At 37.1% G+C, this 9,766-nt stretch overlaps 1 pseudogene; it reads left to right on the forward strand.

Annotated features, from left to right (window-relative positions):
- The first annotated feature begins 1,284 nt into the window (after positions 1–1,284).
- On the forward strand, positions 1,285–1,661 carry LOC109494690 (annotated as a pseudogene).
- Positions 1,662–9,766: the final 8,105 nt, after the last annotated feature.

Consider the following 9,766-nt stretch of genomic DNA (forward strand, 5'->3'; position numbering starts at 1 on the left):
AAAAATATTGAAGAAGAAGAAAAAGAAATACATTGTAAAACATCAGGCATACCAACATACATACAATGGGAGACAGAAGGAGGCAGATTTTCTTTTTAAGAAATAACGATTGAACACTTCCCAATTTTTATAAAAACACTAATCTACACATCTAAGAAGCTGAACAAACTCTAAGGATGTTGTAAACGAAGAGATCCACATTGAGAAACATCATAGCCTGATTATAGAAAACCAAAGAAAAAGAGAAAATTTTGAAAGTAGAAGGAGAAAAATGACATGATGTCAAGGAGACCAGGACAAGGCCAGGTGTCCAGCCAGCCAGAGATGTGTCACTGGTCTGGTAACCCAGAGACACTCCGGTCCTGGTCCCCAGTCGTGTTGGTTGCGGGTCTGATGTGTAGGCCACTTTTATATTATTTCCTCCATGCCCCATCTACCACCAGCTTGGGATCATATTGTGGGGCTTGGGGCAGAGTTCAGGACACTGGTAGTGAAGACAGGGTCATCCTGGCCACAGCCCCATGCTACTGCAAAAGCAGCTCCCCTCCCAACGACACAGATTAACAATAAACTTCTTTTTTTTTTTTTTCAACATTTATTTATTTTTGGGACAGAGAGAGACAGAGCATGAATGGGGGAGGGGCAGAGAGAGAGGGAGGCACAGAATCGGAAACAGGCTCCAGGCTCTGAGCCATCAGCCCAGAGCCCGACGCGGGGCTCTAACTCATGGACTGCGAGATCGTGACCTGGCTGAAGTCGGACGCCTAACCGACTGCGCCACCCAGGCGCCCCAACAATAAACTTCTTATCAGAAACTATGGAGGCCAGAAGGCAGGAGGGTGACATTTAAAATGCTTTAAGAAAAAGCTGTCAACCACTAATTTTATATTCAGCAACACTATCCTTCACAAAATTAATAGAAAGAATGGCATTCCCGGATAAACAAAGAGAATTAAGAGAATTTGTTGCTAACAGGTCTATATTACAAGTACTAATAAAGGAAGCCTTTCAGGCTAAAAAGAGATGATGTCAGTTATTTGAATGCACAAAATGAAAATCACTGGAAATGGGAAATATGTAGGTCAATGTAAAATATTAATGTTATATTAATTATACATAAATAAATAAATATATTGTATACTCTCTATTGTATCTTGTTTTAAAATGTTTACATTGCATAAAGCAATAATTATAACACTGTATTGCTGCATTTTAACATATATTGATGCAATGTATACAATAAGAGAAGTACAAAAAGGGGATAGGAGTGTATGTTTTGGTGACATGAAGCTGCTCACCCACAACCTGTTGAGCTCGCATGTGCGGGGGGTGGGGCCCCATGGCTTCCCTCTGCGCCTCCAGGCCACTGAGGTCCGCATCAACCCCGTGGAGTCAACCCCAACTTTGTGGCATGTATGATAACCAATGTGGAGTGGGCAGCACTTCTGTGGGCAGCGGATACCTTGCACCTGGTCGAGGTACCCAAAGAACCAATTGAAGGGTATGAGCAAGATGAGAAGTTCCTGAGGAAGATGCACCACATGCTGCTGGAGGTGGATGTGCTGGAGGGCACCCCGCCGTGCGCAGAGTCTGAACGTCTGTTTCCCATCAGTCGTGGGATCCCCAGTGTGCTGCTGAGTGAGGAGGAAACCGAGACTTAATCGTGCCAGTTGGCTGGTTTTTCATTCTGTAACTGTGTATCTCTTGATTCAAGGTCATGTGTATCCCAAACCCTTGACCCAGTGATACGTGAAACAGTGTTCTTGAGCTCGATATATATTTTTTCCCATTAAAGGTTCAAAACCAAAAAAAAAAAAAAAAATGAGCCTGTATTAATCTGAAATAGATTGTGATAAATTGAGATGCATATAGGAATTGTTGCAGCAACCACTAAGAAAACAACTTAAAAATATGGTACAAAGTCTATAGGGAATTTAAATAGAAACCTGAAATATTTATGTAATACACTAGGAGGCAGTAAAGGAGGAACCCAGGAACAAAGGAGGCAGGGGACATAAAAACCAAGGAGGAAAATGACCTATATAAATACAATCATATAAATAAATTAGATTGACATGAATAGTTTAAATATCCTAATCAAAAGGCAGAGATTATCGCATTGGAATTTTTTTTTAAAGCCAGAGCCAATGGTATGCCACCTGTGGAAAACACATCTTAAATTCAGACATGAATAGGCAGAAAGTAAAGGGCAGAACAAGATTTACAATGCTAAGTAACAATTGAGCTAGAGTGGCTATATTAATCTATGACAAAATAAATTTTGAAACAAGAAATATTACTAGAGATGAAAAGGGTCAATATAAACCATAAAGATATAACAATTACAGGTTTATATGCAACTATTTAAAAAGCCTCAAAATACATGAATCAAAAAATGATGGAATTGATGGAGAAATAGACAATGTAACAACTAGAGATTTCAGTAACTCTCAGTAATTGACAAAACACTACACAGATATTCAGTAATGATACAGAAGACTTGGACAATACTATCAACCAACTTAACATATTTAGAACACATTATCCACTTATTAAGGGATGCACATTCCTTTTAAGCAGACATGGAACATTCTCCAAGGTAGTCTATATGTTAGGCATAAAACCAGGCTCAATAACGCCAATGGACTGAAATCATACAAAGCATATTCTCTAACCGCAACAGAACTAAATTAGAAATCAATAACAGAAAGAAATCTGGAAAAACCCAGTTATTTGGAATTTAAATAACATACTTCCATATAATTAATGGCTCAAAGAAATAGTCACAAGGGTAGTTATAAAGTACTTTGAACTGAATGAAAACAAAAGCACAATACATCAAAGTTTATGAAATGCAGTTTGAACCAGCATTAAATGCCTATATCAGAAAAGAAGAAAAGTCTCAAATTAGTAATTGACATCTACATTAAGAAAGTAAGAAAAGAAGAGTAAAATAAATGACAGGAAACAGAAAACAATGAAATCAAAAGTTAGTTCTTTGAGGGGCGCCTGGGTGGCGCAGTCGGTTAAGCGTCCGACTTCAGCCAGGTCACGATCTCGCGGTCCGTGAGTTCGAGCCCCGCGTCGGGCTCTGGGCTGATGGCTCAGAGCCTGGAGCCTGCTTCCGATTCTGTGTCTCCCTCTCTCTCTGCCCCTCCCCCGTTCATGCTCTGTCTTTCTCTGTCCCAAAAATAAATAAACGTTGAAAAAAAAAATTAAAAAAAAAAAAGTTAGTTCTTTGAAAAGATCAACAAAATTGACAACCTTGAGCATAACCAATTGAGAAAAGAACAGGGAAAAAGAAAACAAGCAAAATCAAGAGGAAAAGAGGGTACATATTACTAACTCTACAAAAAATAAAAGAATTATAATATTATGAGTAACTTTAGACCAAAGAAAATAGACAACGTGGATAAAATTAACAGATTCTTAAAAAGAAATTCCAAAAACTCATTCAAAAAGAAAAATAAAATTCTGAATAGACCTATAACAAGTAAAGAAATTGAATTCATAATTAAAATCTTCATACAAAGAAAACTCAACTTGGCTTCACTGGTGAATATGATCAAATACTTAAAGAAGAAGTATTACCAATTCTTCACAAATTTGCTCAAGATACAGAGAAGAAGGAAGCATCCCCCACCTCATTCTATGAAGACAAAATTACCCTGATAACAAAGGCAAAGACATTACAACAAAAGAAAACTAAAGACCATTATCCACCATAAACATAAATATAAAAATCTTAAACATAACATTATCCAATTAAATTTACCAACATATCAGCAAATTACATACTACACCAAGTATATTCTTACCCTGTGGTTTACCCAAGAATGCAATAAAAAGCATATATGAAAAATATACAGCTTCTATCATATTGAAGGGTAAAAGACTGATTCTCCCCTAAGATCATGAATTAGGCATGAATGTCTGCTTTCAACAAATCTATTCAACATAATACTGGATACTCTAGATAGTAAAATAAAGTCCCTCCAAAAAAAAAAAAAAAAAAAAGAATAAAAGAAAAAAGGCATTAAAATTGGAAATAAACAAATATAACTGGTTTTTTTTGACAAATGACATGATACTATATGTAGAAGATACCAAGCAATAAAAAAAGAAAACTTCACATTATATTATATTATAATATAATATCTAACAAGTTTATAAAGGTCACCGGATCTAAGATCAGCATACAAATATCAGTTGTATTTCTATGTACTAGTAATGAAGCATTCAAAAATGAAATTAAGAGAACAATTCCATTCACAATAGTATCTAAAAATAATACAATAATGGAATAGAATACAGAGTGCAGAAATAGACCCACTGATTTTCAACCAAGTATGGCCCACTGATTTTCAACAAAGATGCAAAAGTAATTAAACGGAGAAAGGATATCCTATTAAATGAATGGCACTGGAACAAATGGAACTCATAGCAAAAAAAAAAAAAAAGAAAAAAATCATACTTTATACAAGAATAATTAACTCATTGGGGAATCATAGATCTAAATGTAAAATGTTCCTGGGGTGCCTGGGTGGTTCAGTCCGTTAAGTGTCCAACTTGGGCTCAGGTCATGATTTTGCGGTTCGTGAGTTTGAGCCCCGAGACGGGCTCTGCGCTGACAGCTTGGAGCCTGGAGCCTGCTTCGGATTCTGTGTCTCCCTCTCTCTCTGTTCCTCCCCCACTCACACTCTGTCTGACTCTCTCTCAAAAATAAATGAAGATTAAAAAAAAAAACCTTTTTTAAATGCAAAATGTTCTAGGGAGTTCAAGGGATTTGGAGTCTGATTAAAGAAAAAGACACGACTGTGAGAGGCAGAACACATACACTTTATTGAGTGGAGGCTGGATAGGATTGCGTAAAAAAATTTTCTCACAGTATGAAACCATCCAGAGGTTGGCTATCAATCAGATGGGAGAAGGGCAAGGGGACCGTTGAAGAAGAAGAGAATCAGAGAGGGTGGATGCATGCCTAGCTGCTGTCACTCAACCATGTAGCAGAGTTTCTTGGTCAGAGAGCTCCTTGGGGATTTATACCTTTTCTAATGTTCAGCAGATGCTGGGTGAGGTTTCATAAGGTATGCACAGTCAGCAATCTCTACATATGCTTGTTTAGGGATATTTTTAAAAATATCAGGGTGTGTAAAAACTTACACCGATGGGCTTTGGAGCTACTAAGGCTCAGCCTGCAGTGAAGAAATAAACAACCTAGGGGGCCAATAAACAGAAACCATCTTTGGGTCATTTATATAACAAATGTTAACCTATAAATTTTTAGAAGTAAATATTGGAGAAAACCTTTGTGACTGTGATTTATGCAAAGAGTTCTTAGACATGACACTGAAAGCAAGATCCATTAAAGATAATTTGGTAGGTTGAACATTAAAACTTTTGTTCTAAGAAGGACGCTATTAATGGAATGAAAATACAAACTACAGACCAGGAGAAAACATTGGCAAATCACACAACCTGGAAAGTTGGTGTATCTATAATATATAGAGAATTCTCTAAACTCAGTAAGAAATGAAAAAAAAATTCAAACAGAAAATGGACAAAGATTTGATGAGAAACTTCATAAAAACAGAGAAACAGCAAGTAGGCACACGTTCAACTTCACTAGCTATTGGGCAAAGACAAACTAAAGCCAGAATGAGATACCACTGCACACCTATTAGAATGGCTAAAATTAATGCTGACCATACCAAGTGCTCACAACAATGTGGAACAGTTGGACCTCTTACATATTGCTGGCTGGAATGCAAAATGGGAGAGCCGCTCTGAAAAAACAGCACGGCAGTTTCTTAGAAAGTTAAAGATACACTACCATGCAATTGAGAAATCACACTCCTGGGTGTTTATCCTAGAAATATAAAAACATGTTCATACAAGAATGTGGACGTGAATGTTCACAGCAGCTTTACTTGTAATAGCCCCAAATGGAAACAATCTAAATGTTCTTCAATGGACAAATGGAAAAACAAACTATGTACGTCCATACAATGAAAAATTACTCAGCAATGAAAGTAAAGAACCTACCAACCCAAGCAACAGCATGGACGGATCTCAGGAGCATTATATTAAGTAAAAGAAGCCAGACACAAAGACGACGTGTTGTGAAATGCCAGAAAATGTAATTTATAGAGGCAGAAGCAGATTAGTTACTGCACAGAGCTGAGGTTGTAATGAGGATTAACTGCAAATGTGCATGAGGGACCTTTGAGGGGTGACACAAATGGATTATGGTAATAACTGCACGACTCTATAAACTTACTGAGAATCTTTCAATTGTATGTTTCCAATGGGTGAATTATTCCTAAGTAAAGTTGTTTTTCAAAAAGCATAATTGGGGGCGCCTGGGTGGCTCAGTCGGTTGAGCGGCCGACTTCGGCTCAGGTCATGATCTCATGGCCCGTGAGTTCGAGCCCCGCGTCAGGCTCTGTGCTGACCGCTCAGAGCCTGGAGCCTGTTTCAGATTCTGTGTCTCCCTCTCTCTCTGACCCTCCCCCATTCATGCTCTGTCTCTCTCTGCCTCAAAAATAAATAAACGTTAAAAAAAAAAAAAGCATAATTGGCTGTATAAAATATGACAATGTAGAATAAGATTTATAATATATGTAAAACTAAAGTGTAACTCACAATAGCACAAGGATAGGGAGAAGAGAAATGGAAGTATACTCTTGTAAAGTTCTCAGACGTAAAATGGCGTAATGTCACAAGAAAGCAGACTGTGATAAGTTAAAGATCTATATTATAAACCCCCAAGTTGAAATAACAAAACAAAGAGCTAACTATAATATGCTAACAAAGGGAACAAAATGGAATCATACCCCCACACACACAAAAAACTCAATCCAAAAGAAAGCAGAAGACAAAAAAAAAGGAACAAAAATAGATAAGACAAAGAGAAAAGACATAGCAAGATTATAGATTTAAATTTAACCATATTAATAATCATACTAGATGTAAATTGCTTACATACACCAATTAAAAAGCACAGACTCTCAGATTAGATTTAAAAAAAACCAAGACTGGGGTGCCTGGGTGGCGCAGTCGGTTAAGCGTCCGACTTCATCCAGGTCACGATCTCGCGGTCTGTGAGTTCGAGCCCCGCGTTGGGCTCTGGGTTGATGGCTCAGAGCCTGGAGCCTGTTTCCGATTCTGTGTCTCCCTCTCTCTCTGCCCCTCCCCCATTCATGCTCTGTCTCTCTCTGTCCCAAAAATAAATAAACGTTGAAAAAAATTAAAAAAAAAAAAAAAAAAAAAAACAAGACTCAGGTATTTGCTGCCCACAAGAAAAGCACTTCAAATATTAAGACACAGATAGGTAAAAGTAAAAGGATACTACCACTAACGAAAAAAAATATATAGGGTAGATCTATTAAAATCAGACAAAGTATATTTTAAAAGAAAGAATATTACCAAAGGTAAATAAAATCATTTCATAATAATAAAGGGATCAGTTCATGAAGAACTCACGACAATCCTAAACAGTATGCACCTAATAACTGAACTTCAAAATTCATGAAGCAAAAAACCAATCAAGCTACAAGGAGAAATAGACAAGTCCATGATTAGAATGTATTTCAAAACCCATCTAAATAATTTATAGAAGAGAAAATCAGCAAATACACTGAAGATTTGACCAGCAATAAATCAACTTGATGTTAGTGCACCTGTGTGGCTCAGTCAGTTGACTCTTGGTTTTGACTCAGGTCATGATCTCATGGTTGGTGGGACTGAGCCCCACAGCAGGCTCTGTGCTGACAGTGTGGAGCCTGCTTGGGATTCTCTCTCCCCCCTCCCTCTCTCTCTGTCCCCATACCCCCACTTGTTTGTGTACACTCACGTTTTCTCTCTCTTCAAATAAATAAATAAATAAACTTTGAAAAATCAATAAACAAATCAACTTGATGTAACTGACATCCTCAGAGCACTCTGGCAAAAACAGCAAGATTTCACATTCTCTTTAAGTCCACAGAACATTTACCAAAATAGATCATATTCTGTGTAATGAAATAAGGTTCAATAAATTTAAAATATCTGTGTCATACAAAATACACTCTCCGACCACAATGGAATTCTAATTTTGTTTGAACATAACCATGATAAAGATATTTTAAAATCTAAAACAAGAAAGAAAGAAATCAGTAACAGAAAGATATCTAGGGGTGCCTGGGTGGCTCAGTCAGGTGAGCGTCTGACTTCATTCAGCTCAGGTCATGGTCTCACAGTTTGGCGTTTGAGCCCTGCCTCAGCTCTCTGCTGTCAGTGGAGAGCCCACTTCAGATCCTCTGTGCCCTTCTCTTTACTCCTCCCCTGCTCATGCTCTCTCTCTCTCTCTCTCTCTCAAAAATGAGTAAACATTATTTTTTTAAAAAGATAACTAGAACATCCTCCAAATATGTGAAAACAAAATAAAACACTTAAAAAATAATACATGGCTCAAAGAAGAAATCAGAGAAATTATAAAATTATACAGTGTTTTGAACTAAATGGAAATGAAAATGTAACTTTTCAAAATTGGTTGGAAATGGGAAAAGGAACTTCAGTGCTTACCTCAAGCACAAATTCAAAAATTAGGTCAGAGACCTAAATATAAAACCTAAAGTGTTAAACTTCTAGAAGAAATCATAAGAGAAAATCTTTGTGATCATAGGAAGCATAAGATTTCTTTCACAGGAAACAAAAAGTAGAGACTATGAAAGAACATAAAAAGATAGCCTTCATCAAAATAAAAAACATCTGCTGCTCAAAATATAGTTAAGGAAAAGAAAAGATGAGCCCCAGACTGGGAGAAAATATTTGCAAAACAATATCTGACAAAGGACTCATGTTCAGCATATTTAAATAACTCCCAAAACACAACAGTTTTAAAAGCCTGGTTTAAAACACTGAGCAAAATATTTGAACAAACATTTCACCAAAGAAGATCTATAGATGACAAAATAGGCACATGAAAAGATGCTCATTATAATTGGTCTCTAGGGAAATGCAAATGAAAACCAAATGAGACACCACAACATTATTAGAACGGACAATTTTTTTTAGCTATCAGTACTAAGTGCTGGTGAGAATATGGAGCAAATGTATGTCTATACAAGGTGATGGTGTGAATAGAAAATGCCATGGCAAACAGTTTGACCGTTTCCTATAAAATCACACACACAATTGCCATATGACCCATCAATTTCAATCCCAGATATTTCCCCAAGAGAAATGAAACATTTGTCCCTCAAAGACCTGTTCACCAATGTTTATGGCAGCCTAATTCATAACGGCCCAAACCAGGAAACAACCTGAATGCCCATCGACCGGTGAATACATAAATGGTGGTGGAGTCTTACAATGAAATACTACAGAGGAATAAGAAGGAAGGAACTACACAGGCAACAGTATCAACAAAGCTCAAGTGCATTATGCTGAGGGAAAAAAAAAAAAAAAGGTCAGACACAAAGGTTCTACACAGTATGATTCCATTTATATGATGATCTGGAAAAGGTGAAACTATAGACATCATTCAGATGAATGGTTGTCAGGGGATGGAGTGGAAACAGGGCATCAACTACAAAGGAGACAGAAGAACTTCTTGGGACAATGGAAATACCCTGTTACAGATGTTAGCGGTGGTTACATGATCATGGATGTCAACATACACGAAACATTCTGTCTAAATGAGGTGAATTTTATTGTACATAAATTGTTCTTGACTTCAGAGAAAGAATATAGGGAAGAGGGTATGCTGACTGGGATGCCTGGG

This window comes from Felis catus, chromosome E2 (assembly GCF_018350175.1).
Source record: "Felis catus isolate Fca126 chromosome E2, F.catus_Fca126_mat1.0, whole genome shotgun sequence".
NCBI lineage: Eukaryota > Metazoa > Chordata > Mammalia > Carnivora > Felidae > Felis > Felis catus.